The sequence below is a fragment of the Malaclemys terrapin genome, chromosome 13 (assembly GCF_027887155.1).
Source record: "Malaclemys terrapin pileata isolate rMalTer1 chromosome 13, rMalTer1.hap1, whole genome shotgun sequence".
Taxonomy (NCBI): Eukaryota; Metazoa; Chordata; order Testudines; family Emydidae; genus Malaclemys; species Malaclemys terrapin.
In genome coordinates, this window is record NC_071517.1 from 21,865,267 (window position 1) to 21,878,618 (window position 13,352).

Below are 13,352 nucleotides of genomic sequence, written 5' to 3' on the forward strand. Positions count from 1 at the left end.
AGCCTACGGAGCATTTCCTGTGCGTTGGACGCAGGATTCTGGAGCGCCTGCCACGCACAGCACTAAGCGGTGACTCACAAGTTACATGTTGTGGAAACAGAGCATGTCACTGTGTTACTTGCACATTTAGCCACTTAAGCCTGAAGTTCCAATGGCGAGGAGCCAGTGGAAGGCACTACAAGCTGCCTCTCTCAAGTTAACCCACTTTAAACCACTGTGTGCCAGGCCATAGATCAAGGGTGGAGACAGACAGATACTGCAACACAGTGATTGCAAACATTCATTTTAAGTACTGAACTGAGCAGCTGTCCAGTCACGTTCATGCCCTTTTTAAAATTATTATTAGCCATTCATGGACTGCTTTTTCATTGCACAAGGATTTGGGGAATGGCTGTTCTAACATAGCACCTGGCTTTTTGTCATTTTGACTTTTATATTAATGTTAGGGTATTAAACGTTAATATATAAAGCAGAAGTGTTTTGTTTCATTCCATTTTAACACTGTCAAAATGAAGCACTGTGGTGGCCCCAAATCAAAGTGTCTGGATTTTAGTTTTGTAGAAAAACGTAGCTTTTCATTCCCGTTTGTAAAGATTTTTTTTCTCCTAAAGTGTAAGAATTTCCCAGGGAGCAGAAACTCCAGTTTCTCACCAGCTGTTCTAAAAATACATCTATATGCAACATATAGTATCGTTTCTTAAAGCAGAACTCCAAAGTGTACCGCATAAAACACTGTATAGAACTGCACTGGGGTGAAGTTATAATTTTTGTAAATCAATCCTGCCAGAGCTAGCTATTCAGCTTTTCCCTGTAGGGGGAGCAGTAGAGTCTCTTTTCTCTGTAAACCTCCTCACGCTGGGGCTTAGTGAATGCTGGATGCTCTTGTTGCACAAGGATCTGCTCTTTGTATTTTCCATTAGCACGCACATTCCATGCAAAGTGAACAGTTCACAAGCTGCCTGCCCCAAAGGCTGAAATATGCTCACAAAACTGTCCAGTGACCAATTCCAAACAGATACATTTGTAAAAATAAATTTAAAAAAAATAAAGGTTTGTCTGAACAGAACAAAGGCTAAAATCATGAAGCGAGCTATTTACAAGGACTCACTCCATCAGCTCTAGGGATGAGGGTCCTACTGCTGCAGTGAGCTGACACCCAAGAGTTGGACACGGTTTCATAGATTCGCAGATTCCAAGACCAGAAGGAACCATTATGATCATCTAGTCTGACCTCCTGAAAAACACAGGCCAAAAAAAACTGCCTTCAATTTCTGCAGCAGGCCTATAACTTCTGTTGGAGCCAGAACACCTCCTTTGCGAAGATATTCAGTCTTGACTTAAACCACAAGTGATGGAGAATCCGCCATGTCCCTAGGTAAGTGGTTCCAACAGTTAGTCATCCTCACTGTTACAGAGGTGCACCTTATTTCTAGTCTGAATTTGTTTAGCTTCAGCTTCCAACCACTGGATTTTATCTCTTTGTTGTCTCTACTACATACATTTATGTTTATTACAACAATCTATAACTGACTTAAACACCCCCCTCGCAGCGATTTTCTTTTTCCCCCTTCCTCCCCTATGTCTAGAGAGGTGTTAGTGGTCCACTTCACCTTGAAAGGTCCCTTGAAATATGTATTAACTACTTATGCTAAACAATCTGTTCCACCTTGTATTTAGCTGTGACACTGAGTACTGTTCCCAGATCTGACTGATAAAAGACAAAAAAAAAAGACACGATGTTATCACCTGTGGGTGAACCCTTTTCACAAAAGTGATTGCTCTATCTGACCTCTCACTCCTCCGCCTCAAAGGAAACCTGCACACCTTCAAAAGGCAAACCTGGGAGCTTAAATTCATAACTTTGCTAGACACTAAAAATCATGGTCTTCCAACACCCAGGCAACCGCTCCAGCTATCCTTGATCAGGAACAGCACAGAGGAAAAGAGCATGCTAATTCAAGGCCATCTCCATGAGTTGTCCTGTATGAGATATGACCATAAACCTCATCTCACAGAGAACTCTGGAGGTACCAGGAAGAGCATAATGGTTCACTCTCCATGCCTGATGTAGCCAGAGGCAACTGGCAGCAATGTTTTAGCTCAGCCTGAAGATGATGCAAGTATGTATATTTAATTTCCTGTGGTGTGGATTGTGTACCCTGAAGGCACACTCATAAGGAGAGGAATCTCAGCTGGCTGAGCAGAAGGGCGTTATTGGCTTTGAGTGCTTGGATGAGATTGTCCTTGGGTCTTGCCCTCCATGACACCTCTGGAACCAGGCTAAATACTACCTAGGAAATATCAGCAAAGCTCATTTGAACACAAGGCCCTCTGAATATTAATCTCACCTTGCAGAACAGTCATGAACATTTACTAGCCCATCCACAATAGTTGGCTTTTTAATCCATCCTTCACAATGAACGGTGATATTTTACCTTATTGAGGTAATATTTTTTACTGGACCAACTGCTACTGGTGAGATACTGTAGAGTTGCCAACTCTGACTGAAGCTATTCTGGGAGATTTCTCCCCCTCCCCCCAATGTAATGTCATTTTCTTAAAATATCCTATTGAAATCTCCCGGATTGCTTTCAATAGTCACTGGGAGATAGATGCCAGTTCCGGGAGACTCCACACCAATCCTGGAGGGTTGGCAACCCTATGAGAGAGACAAACTTTCCAGCTACACAGAGCTGTTCTTCAGGTCACTGCCAACGTTATTACTCACTGTGAACTCGGGAGTGAGTAGACTTTAGCAATGCTGTACTCATCCTAATTCCTTATACTGCGGCAGGCCTGCCTCTGCTCTCCCTCAGCAAACTGACCTTAGAGTTTCCCTGGCCACATCTACTTTTAGGTGTGCGTCCCATTGGCCTTGAACGTCAACATTGGAAAGGCGCATGGAGACAAAACGATTAACTGCATCTCCAAGAGTTTAGCTCCCAGAGCTTTTTGCTTTAGACGTAGCTGCCCCCCATTGAAGCGGACGGTGAAGTTCCCACTGGCTTCAAGGACAGCAGAATTCGGCCGAGGCCGAGCACTTTTTGAAAATCCCACCTTGTGTGTGGTGTGCAAGACCAATTCAGCACCTCGCTGCTGGACTGACACACGGGCCAAAAACACACTGTGCTGGAACAGCTCCCAGGGCTCGGAGATACAGGGTCAAGTTGCTTTTGCTTGAAATGAGGGGGTGGGAGTAGATGTAATTGCTTTTCCTGCTGTAGCTGGAGGCCTAGGCAGATCATACAAACAAGCCAATTACAGACATTAGGTGGAGAGTCCTCGGTAGCTCAAGTGACAGGGCAGCTGCAGTCAGCTTCACAGGACCCCGATTCAAATCCCAACCAACGCGGAGGCCTCACCCCACAAGGCGCTGAGCGTTTTGTTTATAAAGTAGCTGGAGGCTTCGCTGCAAGGCCTTCAGCCCCTTGCAGGAGAGAGCCCCAGGGGCCTGATCTTGTAAAGATATGTGCACATGCTTAACTGCGTCAGCCTCTGCAGGGTCAGGGCCAGCATCTGCAAACGTGAGGGCTGCCATCTTGGTCGATACACCAGAGCCGAAGACACGAGCTGCTGCAGCTTGTGCTAGAGACCCCAGGCTCATTAGTTGATGCTGTAACCGATTCACATCTTCTGTGGACCGGCTTAGAGGGGGAGCTTCTAATAAACTAGCCAGTGGAATACACAGACTGCAAATGGAAACAATAAAAGCCTGTGTTTCGGGAATGTGGTACTGGAAAGGGCAACTGAATAAGGTGGGTATTTAGCCCACCTCCGCGATGTGGAGGAACCCTAGCTGTTTATTTCATACAACAGCGCGTTTCCATCTGCTTCTGCTGGCCCAGCCCCTTTTCATGGCGCTGCTCGTGGAAAATAACCAGCCAATCCTCCAAAGTGAAGATTACCGAGGAATTTAGGTGGATGGGGCCTCCAGACTTGCAACCTGATTAGGGTGACCAGATGTCCCAATTTTATAGGGACAGTCCTGATAATTGGGGCTGTGTCTTATATAGACGCCTATTAACCCCCACCCTCTGTCCTGATTTTTCACACTTGCTGTCTGATCACCCTAAACTTGATCTATGACAAACAGGAGCAGTGAAGCTCCTTTGGTTCCATGAAGTAGCAGCAATGCAGGGCACAGAATGAAATCTCGCAATAAGCTAGGGTTACCATATTTAGTGCCTCCGAAAGGAGGACACTTTAAAGGGGCCCCAGCCCCGCCCCCAGCCCCGCCCCCGCGCCCGCCCCAACCCCTCCCCCTCCCCAAAGTCTCCGCCCCCTCCCCTGCTTCCCGCGAACATTTGAGTCGCGGGAAGCCTGAAACAGGTAAGGGGGTGTGTGTGGGGGGGGGGGGAGGAGGCACGGCCCACCCCCGGCACCGCAGGTCCCCAGCCCGTCCCCCGAGCCCCCGGCCCGGCCCGGCACCGCCGGCCGAGCCCCCGACCCGGCACCCGAGTCCCCGGCCCGGCACCGCCGGCCGAGTCCCCGGCCGGGCCCGGCACCCGAGTCCCCGGCCGGGCCCGGCACCGGGCCCCCCCGAGCACCGCCGGCCGAGCCCCCGGCCCAGCACCCGGCCCGGCACCCGGCCACCCCGAGCACCGCCGGCACCCGAGCCGCCGGCCGAGCCCCCCGGCCCGGCCCAGCACCCGAGCCCCCGGCCCGGCACCCGGCCCCCCCGAGCACCGCCGGCCGAGCCCCCCGGCCCGGCCCCGGGCCCCCCCGAGCACCGGCACCCGAGCCCCCGGCCCGGCCCGGCACCCGAGCCCCCGGCCCGGCACCCGGCCCCCCCGAGCACCGCCGGCCGAGCCCCCGGCCCGGCCCGGCACTGCCGGCCAGGCCCCCCGAGCCCCCGGCCCGGCCCCGGGCCCCCCCGAGCACCGCCGGCCGAGCCCCCGGCCCGGCCCGGCACCCGAGCCCCCGGCCCGGCACCCGGCCTCCCCGAGCACCGCCGGCCGAGCCCCCGGCCCGGCACCCGAGCCCCCGGCCCGGCACCCGGCCCCCCCGAGCACCGCCGGCCGAGCCCCCGGCCCGGCACCCGGCACCCGAGCCGCCGGCCGAGCCCCCCGGCCCGGCCCCGGGCCCCCCCGAGCACCGCCGGCCGAGCCCCCGGCCCGGCACTGCCGGCCAGGCCCCCCGAACCCCCGGCCCGGCACCGGGCCCCCCCGAGCACCGCCGGCTGAGCCCCCGAGCCCCCGGCCCGGCACCCGAGCCGCCGACCGCATGTCCGATTTTCCCGGACATGTCCGGCTTTTTGGGATTTCCCCCCGGACGGGGATTTGGAGCCCAAAAAGCCGGACATGTCCGGGAAAATCCGGACGTATGGTAACCCTAAATAAGCAGCATTTATACAAACCCAGGCTTCGTCCTGAAACCTCCACCAGAAACCCAGTTCAAAAAGTCTTCTCAACAAGCCAAATGCTGCGTCTCTCTCTCTCTCTCACACACACACACACATATACCTGGCATCTGCTTCTGCCCATTAACTAGTCACTCATACCACTCAGTAACATCACTGCGGTGAAATCACATTCCTGTTATATCTCCCTTCTCTCATAGCAGGCACAGAGAGGGAACTTTAAAGGAAGGAGAGATGGTTCCGGTTGTTGTTTCTCCATGTGTCATCCCCTCTGCAATGTTCAGAGGACCAGAAAGGGAAGGAGATGGCATGGCCAAACACGACACATAGCAAGGGTACGTGCCCCCCCCCGCACCCTCCCTCTCCCCCCACCACATTCTTCCCCACTTATAGGCCCAGTTGTATTCTCTTCCCCAAGACAAACAAGGCACAGACTGGCAGGTTGTTTTTAACGCTTTCCACATTTCATAACTGCTTCTTGGAACCATTCCCAGGAAAAGCGGAGTCCTTCCAGAAAACTTTGTTCCACAAGTCGCCATTTTCCTCACTTCCCTGCCTCTCGCTAACTAAGCATAACAGCTCCCTCTGCTGTTAGGAACCTTTCAGGCAACCAGAAATCTATTCTCACAGCACAGCCAAAATGGAAGTGTCCTACGTGCAAAACCGCACCTTGCCACTGAAACGCTTAGTGAATATGTCACTGCAAAGAGTGGGTTAAATGACATCACATCTCCTCAACTGTGCTCCTGCTCCATTGCTTCTCCCACCGGCAGAAGTTTAGAAGCTATGGCTGCTCCTGTTCTCCTGGGGTCTTTGTTCTTGTGGCTTTAAGGAGCCTGCTGCGCCGCTGGAAAGTAGCAGTGATACCCACAGGCCTACACCGTATCATTCCATTTGTGACAGCCACACATGGCTGTTAGAGGGGGCGGTTTGTGAGGCTTTTCCAGCCACGTGTTTAAGATGTGAACTGAAAAGGTTTGATTAAAAGAGATAAACAAAAAAACTAGTCACCTGTGCAGCATCGCAACCAGAGTTAAATTAGGGCATGAGCAGACTGCTGCGCCCACCTGCAACCCTGCAAGAATCCCCATGCAGATCAGATTTCAGGATTGGGGCCTAGAGATTGGCCCAATGCAAATTCCCAGATCACTGCACTTTTGGTTCTGGCTCCAAACTTCATGCCTGAATTAAACCAAACTTCTGGGTTTGTCCCTGTTGACCAATAGCACCTGCACCCCAATACTAGACTATTCTAACAGTGCTGTGTGGCAGTCACATCTCTTCTGTCTCTGTAAAAGTGTATTCGGCACACTGACCTTTATTAGGGACAGCCTTTGGGGCCTTCGTGTGTGTACAGTACCCAGCACAGTGGGGTACCTGGTCCTGACTGGAGCCTCTGGGCATTGCTGCAGCATAAACAGAACAGTTCTGACATCAAAATGGAGCCCAGATGTGAACAACTGTGAAGACAGCCTGGGATGCTTTACAAGAATGCCAGTGAGCATTATTAGAACAGTTCATGAGCCAGGCTCCAGAGGTGCTGCATAGCCTCCCGTCCCTTCACAGGGCAGAGAGAGGAGAAAGTACCACCCATCCAGCTTGCTGACTAAAGATGCCAAATAAAATGGATAAAGCTCCAGTATCGGAGGTTTCAGAATTCAGTGAGAAAGCCTCTGTGGAGAAAGAAGTGGTTTGGGACTATTTAGAAAAACTGGACGTGCACAAGTCCATGGGGCCGGATGCGCTGCATCCGAGGGTGCTAAAGGAGTTGGCGGATGAGATTGCAGAGCCATTAGCCATTATTTTTGAAAACTCATGGCAATCGGGGGAGGTCCCAGATGACTGGAAAAAGGCTAATGTAGTGCCCATCTTTAAAAAAGGGAAGAAGGAGGATCCGGGGAACTACAGGCCAGTCAGCCTCACCTCAGTCCCTGGAAAAATCATGGAGCAGGTCCTCAAGGAATCAATTATGAAACACTTAGAGGAGAGGAAAGTGATCAGGAACAGTCAGCATGGATTCACGAAGGGGAAGTCGTGCCTGACTAACCTAATTGCCTTCTATGATGAGATAACTGGCTCTGTGGATGAGGGGAAAGCAGTGGACATGTTATTCCTTGACTTTAGCAAAGCTTTTGATACAGTCTCCCACAGTATTCTTGCCAGCAAGTTAAAGAAGTATGGGCTGGACGAATGGACCGTAAGGTGGATAGAAAGCTGGCTAGATCGTCGGGTTCAACAGGTAGTGATCAATGGCTCCATGTCTAGTTGGCAGCCAGTTTCAAGCGGAGTGCCCCAAGGGTCGGTCCTGGGGCCGGTTTTGTTCAATATCTTCATTAATGATCTGGAGGATGGCGTGGACTGCACTCTCAGCAAGTTTGCAGATGACACTAAACTAGGAGGCGTGGTAGATACACTAGAGGGTAGGGATCGGATACAGAGGGACCTAGACAAATTAGAGGATTGGGCCAAAAAAAACCTGATGAGGTTCAACAAGGACAAGTGCAGAGTCCTGCACTTAGGACGGAAGAATCCCATGCACTGCTACAGACTAGGGACCGAATGGCTAGGTAGCAGTTTTGCAGAAAAGGACCTAGGGGTCACCGTGGACGAAAAGCTGGATATGAGTCAACAGTGTGCTCTTGTTGCCAAGAAAGCTAACGGCATTTTGGGCTGTATAAGTAGGGGCATTGCCAGCAGATCGAGGAACGTGATCATTCCCCTTTATTCGACATTGGTGAGGCCTCATCTGGAATACTGTGTCCAGTTTTGGGCCCCACACTACAAGAAGGATGTGGAAAAATTGGAAAGAGTCCAGAGGAGGGCAATAAAAATGATTAGGGGTCTGGAGCACATGACTTATGAGGAGAGGCTGAGGGAACTGGGATTGTTTAGTCTCCAGAAGAGAAGAATGAGGGGGGATTTGATAGCAGCCTTCAACTACCTGAAGGGGGGTTCCAAAGAGGATGGAGCTTGGCTGTTCTCAGTGGTGGCAGATGACAGAACAAGGAGCAATGGTCTCAAGTTGCAGTGGGGGAGGTCCAGGTTGGATATTAGGAAACACTATTTCACTAGGAGGGTGGTGAAGCACTGGAATGCGTTACCTAGGGAGGTGGTGGAGTCTCCTTCCTTGGAGGTTTTTAAGGCCCGGCTTGACAAAGCCCTGGCTGGGATGATTTAGTTGGGAATTGGTCCTGCTTTGAGCAGGGGGTTGGACTAGATGACCTCCTGAGGTCCCTTCCAACCCTGATATTCTATGAGTCTATGATGTGTGGCATGAAGACCTGCTGCATTCTCATAGCATGTACTTTTGAAGCTTGCCTGGTACAATTCAGTCTGGGCGTCTATTTCCAATATTTTAATTACACTTAGGCCTAGTTGGTCTATACTTAAAAATGACTTTGCCCTAGCTACATTGCTTGGGGTTGTGAAAAACCTTGCACCCTGAGTGTTGTAGTTAGGTCAACCTAACCCCCAATATAGACAAGGCTAAGTCGACAGAAGGACGCTTTCACCAACCTAGCTACCACCTCTTAGAAAGGTGCATTAACTACAATTAAGGCTGTGAGTCTGTCACGGAGGTCACAGATTCTGTGTCTTTCTGTGACTTCTGCAGCGGTTGGTGCTGGCTCAGGGGCCTGAGCCGGCAGCCCCTGGGCCAGCAGCAGTAGTTTGGGTGTGTGGGAGCAGGCTGGAGGCAGGGGATTGGCGGCTGCAGGTGGGGGACTCCCTAGCTCCCACTGGCATGGCCCCCCTGCAGCTCCTAGGTGACGGAGGGGGATCTCCGCACCGCAGGCCAGCCGCACCCACAGGCCCCGTCCCTGCTGCTCCCATTGGCTGTGGTTCCTGGCCAATGAGAGCTGCGGCAGCCAGCGCTTGTGGTGGGAGCAGCGGAGTCCCTGCCCTGGCCCCTGCCTCTGCCGTCTAGGAGCTGCAGGGACACAGAGCTGGATAGAAAGCCCCTGCCAGCCCCTCCAACCCTCCCCCAACACCAGCAGGGGTCCCAGGCTGCGCACTGCCCCCCCCCAACCACCATCAAGGACCTGGGCCATGTGCCGCGGTCACCCCTCCCCCAGCACCAGCGGGGGGTCCCGGACCACCTCCCCCACTACCTGCAGCACCACTGGACCACCCCTCTCCAGAGCACCAACATCCCCCCAGCCAATAGTCACAGCGGGTATTTTTAGTAAAAGTCATGGACAGGTCATGGGCCCATGAATTTTTGTTTACGGCCCGTGACCTGTTCATGACTTTTACTAAAAATACCCATGACAAAAATGTAGCCTTAACTACAATCAACACAAAAACCCCTTCTGTTGATATAGGAAGTGTCTACTCCGCACTGACACAGCTGCAGCCCCTTAGCTGTGCCACTGTAGTGTACATATACTCAGAAGTTTGAAGGTAATTTCTATATCTAGAAAAATAGTCTCTCTCCGACGCCACACACTCTAATTTATAGTATATCCCTTGGAAGGTTGAATCTGAAATCTGATCCCTTACCAGCATTTGATTTCCCCCCCGGCCCTGCACACATCACTTTTGTTACTATAAAGGTTAGAAATAACTGGGTTCTTGTTCTCGAGTGAGAACTGAGCTGCGCCTATTGGTTTGCTGTTCCAGGATTGCTCACGAGTTCTGAGCTGCTAACTTTGAAAGGTTTTAAATTCCTTTAAAGAATAAGTAGGTCACATTTGGGGGACTTTTTTTTTTTTTTTTTTTTTTGAAGTTCAGAAGATCCCACTTAACAGTCAGCACTCATATGGCGTTTTAGCTTAAAGGGAATTTGACAGTAAGGGAAATCTCAATTAGTCATAGAAATATAGGCGTGGAAGGGACTTACTGGGTCATTGAGTCCAGTCCCTGGCTACTGCAGGCAACTCTGTCATAGCATCTCATTCATAAATTCATAAGCTAGTCCTTCTATACATCACTCTTGAATTTGGCCTACCGTCTTCAGTGATGCCAACTGAATTTTTGAAGTCAGTGGCATAGCACCAGGCATGAATTGGGCCCACTGAATGGCAGAATCACATTTGATAGACAGCTGCCTATAGTACCCATATTCATGCTCTGTCTAAGCTGAGGTGTCCAGCTAGTGATGAAATATCTGTTCTTGAGGTTCTCATCTCTTTTCTCTGCAGGGTCTTATTCCGATGGAAGGTTTCCAACCTAATTCCTGCACCGAGTTCCTAGGCCAGGCCCAGTACAGCAGCCTGATATTCTAATCTGATGGGAGAGACAGTCTTGTCTTTTCATTAGCAGATCACTTTTTTTTTTCAAGCCCTTAACCCAACCCCGGTGACTTGTGATAAGTGGCCCTAGTTATGTGTCTTTTTGTGTCTGAAAAGCAGCCAACATCACCATCTGTCCAGCAGAAAGGAAACAGGTCTGAAGTATACAGGATTTTCTACTGACCCCCAATCTCATGAATTATCTTTAAACAAAATCACTATGAATTTGCACTTGGGTGAGAGTTGTAAATCCATCAACCTCGCAGAGCTTTATAAAGATGGAAAAGGATCCTTATCCCTACTTTACAGATGGGGAAACTGAGGCACAGCAACGTTAACTGTCCAAGGTCACTGTCTGTGGCACAGCCAGGAGAGAACCCATGTCTCTAGGTACCTTTCCCTGCTCTTTTGCCCCTTGACAGCATTTCCTCTTAGTAACCATTTTCATAGGAGGGAGCAGCAGAATCTCCACTGCAGGACGCGCTGCATGAAATTCTCTGGCCTACATCATGCCACAGGGCAGCCTAGATAATTGCAGTGGTCCTTTGTGGCAGGATCTGACCAGACTCAGCTGGGCAGGGCCGTTGCAAGACGTTGGGTTGGTGTTAAACCAATTCCATTGCACACACACCATGGACAGGAGACAGAGCATCCTGTAACACGGTCCTGGTTTATGCCAGCAAACCCACAGACTTGCCCCAAACGGCTAGGATCTTATTTAATGCTGTTGGGCAACCCAGCTGTTGCTACATGGCTCAGTGAACAACCAGCTCCTTGGTTCGTGTCTGTTGCCCCCACACTACTCTGAAATGACTCTCCACTTGGATCTTTTCTTATTCTTTTCAAGGGTTGTAAAACTCATTTCAGTTTGGGACATAAAAACATTGCAGTCCATCAGTCCAGCCAAAGGCAAAAACCTGGGCAGCTCCCCTCTGTTGCTGGGAGTTGTAGCGTATGAATTCCACATGCTGTGCTCTTCTTCCCAACTGTGGTATAAAACTCATTCTTCACATGGCTGTGGCTTCTCTCTGCTGGCTCAAAGCTCCACAAATTCTTCTGTGGCTAAACAGCAGGTTGGGGGTGGGGAGCACACAGGGTTCCTTGGATTTGCTGGGAGAGACTGCATTAGACTTGCCAGCTCCCTTTGCACAGCCAAGAGCAGGGTCTTTCTACAAAGGTCTTATTAGGTGCCGATGGGCTATTTCACAAACACAGAATGTCTGTGCTTGAGCACAGCACTGCTCCGGGTTTTCTTTTTAGAACAGCCGTCCTCCAAAGTGGACCCACTGTGGGAATGCTGGAAAATGCAAAATTACAATAAAAATTGCCAAAGAGGGGGCATTTCAGGGGTGACCAAATGCTAGTCTCTAGAGATCAGGGATGCTAGCCCCTTTGTGTAGGGCTAGCGAATCATCTAGGACTTCTACAGAGAGACAAATGTGATGCTCAGCAAGGATTCAAACAAACAGCAGGTTGAGCGAGTGTAGATATTTCCAAACCAAACACTAGTGTGTTCACCAAAGCCCTTCTTGAAATGGCAGATGTCACCTGTGCCTCCTCTGATCCCACTCGGAGTTGGGGAGAAGGCTCTCCTCGTGACAGCATCTAAGGGCTACACAAGAGAAACAGGAGTGAAATTCACCCAGTGGACCGCTGCATTCTGCCTCCCAGCAGATCACATGCTGAGATGGCTGCAGAGACTAGACACCACAGCACCAAGGATTGGGCAGGCCAGGAGCTCGACAGGTCAGCAGGTCAGCATGAAGGAAGCTGTGATTGCATCCCATGCGATGAGATTGCAGAGGGGTGGATACTGATAGGCCTTTGTTCTTCTCACCCCTGTTATGAGCATGCTGGCATCTACTGACACTGCTTCCTTTCTCCCACACTCTGCCTGTCTTGTCTGTGCAGATGGTGAGCTGTTGAGGGCAAGGACTGTCGCTCTTTATGTGTATGTACAGCCCCTAGCACCATGGGCCCTAATCTTACTAGGCATGATTGTTCTGTCCTGACCAGCACTGGTTCCTATTGGGGAACTCATTCCCTGCCAGCAGGTCAGAGATCAGAACAACCCCGAGTGCTCAGAGATGAGGTCTGGCTCAAACCCCACCTCACTGGTCTTTTTAAAGGAGCCAACCATAGATCTGTGACTCAGCGGTCATTAATGCTGGGTTTGCAGCGGGGGTGTGGCCAGGAAGGATCACAGCCAAGTTGCTATTGCTAGGAGGGCTGTCCTAACATCAAGTGCTTTGCGTGAGAAGAGGGGAGGGGGCTGGAAATCCACTCCTGCCTGGAGTCCCGGAACCCAGCCCTGTGACTCAGCCTGCATTTCCATTTATCTCCCATTTCCCTGCACACATTGCTCTCACACAAGGTCATTCCCCCCAATTACTCACGCTGGCGTTTTGTTTAGGGAATACCAGCTAGGATGTCCTGTCCCTGTAAGAGGGGGTGACAGGGGCCTCTGCCAAGAGAGCATAATCCAGCCTTCCTTGCAGTGCTCTGAGATGGGAAAGTCTGTGACACCACAGATGCCAGGGGAGAGGAACATGTGCTGCAAATTAGCAGTGCCCGAAACAATGGGAAGCCAGTCAGTCTGGGTGAGAGAGTCCAGTGGGGCTGCCAGGCCCAAAGCTAGAGAGTCAGCACCGCAGGGGTGTGCCAGGGGAACTACTAGCTGAGCTGGGTGGTTCTCCAGTCTCTGCTGACTTCTTGCTTGTGCAGTCTGAGCAAGTGTCCTGAAGGCAGGGTCCCCACCCCTT